This window comes from Sapajus apella, unplaced genomic scaffold (genome assembly GCF_009761245.1).
Source record: "Sapajus apella isolate SASKATOON/1434 unplaced genomic scaffold, GSC_monkey_1.0 scaffold25, whole genome shotgun sequence".
Taxonomy (NCBI): domain Eukaryota; kingdom Metazoa; phylum Chordata; class Mammalia; order Primates; family Cebidae; genus Sapajus; species Sapajus apella.
Window position 1 is genome coordinate 26922320 of NW_022436965.1, and position 1582 is coordinate 26923901.

Sequence of the window (1582 nt, forward strand, 5' to 3'; positions counted from 1 at the left end):
CCATGTTGACCAGGATGGTCTCGATCTCTTGACCTCGTGATCCACCCCCCTCGGCCTCCCAAAGTGCTGGGATTATAGGCGTGAGCCACCGCCCCCGGCCGGAAACAAGCTCTTAACTAGTCTTCCTGCCTCAGTCTTGCTCCATTCCAATTCATCTTTCATATGGTTTTCAAAAAGATTTTTCAAATGTTTGTTGACAAAAAGCTGTCATTTAGTGGTCACTTGCACCTTGCTAAACTTATGCCACCATCACAATGAAGATGACAGCAGGGTAGAGCTGTACCATGGTGAGAACTGAACTTCCACTCTTTGTGCTAAAATGGCTCAAGAAATTTTCAGCCCTCTTCTGCAAAAATTTTATTTTAAAGAGGTAAAAGGTAACTGATTTTCCTATGGAAATTGACCTGACATTCATATTCTTGGCAGTGATTTTGATGGCGTGCAAAAAAGTAAAAGAGGAGTTTCATAACATTTCTCCTTTCAATCCTCTTCCTTGGACACTCTGTGCTTTCCTCGTTAATACTACGATTGTATGGGAGTTGGCTTCTGAGCCTTCTAAAAGTGTTATGGCTGAAATTACTACTGAGATGGTGAAAAGGTATTTAGAGTTCCACTTTATAGGTTAGAAATTGTAATGTCTAAATGGTCTTCTGTAGGATGCATTATTAACTTGTTTTAGACAGTCATGTTTCAGTGACCTTCATAATTGTATTCATTAATCTCCTAAATATACATTATGAATTTTGTCAAATAATATAAAATATATTCTTGGTATAATCATTATCAAAATATAATGCTTAAAATATTTTTTTCCAGCCTGACCAACATGGTGAAATTCCATCTCTACTAAACAAAAATAAAAAAATTAGTCAGGTGTGCTGGTATGTGCCTGTAGCCCCAGCTATTCTGGAGGCTGAGGCATGAGAATCACTTGAACCTGGGAGGTGGAGGTTACAGTGAGCTAAACTTGTGCCACTGCACTCTAGCCTGGGTGACAGAGCAAGATGCTCTGGTTTCTCTTCATAACGAATAAATCTTTCGCCTTTTACTAAAGATTTCCGTGGAGAGAAACAATTATGAGTTTATGGCTGAATTTTTTTGATGTCCTGCTTAGGCAGGGCTCATTATCTAGTTAATTAAAGATAGACGTGGCCAGGCGCGGTGGTTCAAGCCTGTAATCCCAGCACTTTGGGAGGCCGAGGTGGGTGGATCACGAGGTCAAGAGATCAAGACCATCCTGGTCAACATGGTGAAACCCCGTCTCTAAAAAAAAAAAAAAAAAAAAGTAAGACATCATTTAAAAAGTGAGTAGGCAAGCCACAGAATAGGAGAAAATATTTGTAATAGGTGTATTGACAAAAAACATATCTAAAATACATAAAGAACTACTAAAAATCAATGAGAGGAAGATAAGCTAATTCATAAGTGTGCGAAAGACTTAAACAGAATCATCATAAAAGAGGCTATCCAAATGGCCAAATACGTACATGGAAACATCCTCAATAAGTCATTACTTATTAGGGAAATGCACATTAAAAACACAGTATCACTACATACCCACCTGATTAGCTAAAGTTTAAAA

At 38.3% G+C, this 1582-nt stretch overlaps 1 non-coding gene across 1 annotated transcript; it reads left to right on the top strand.

Moving 5' to 3' along the window:
• Positions 1-1004: 1004 nt before the first annotated feature.
• Positions 1005-1122, top strand: LOC116560328. The gene has a single exon (XR_004272913.1). It is a non-coding gene; the product is annotated as a U5 spliceosomal RNA (small nuclear RNA).
• Positions 1123-1582: the final 460 nt, after the last annotated feature.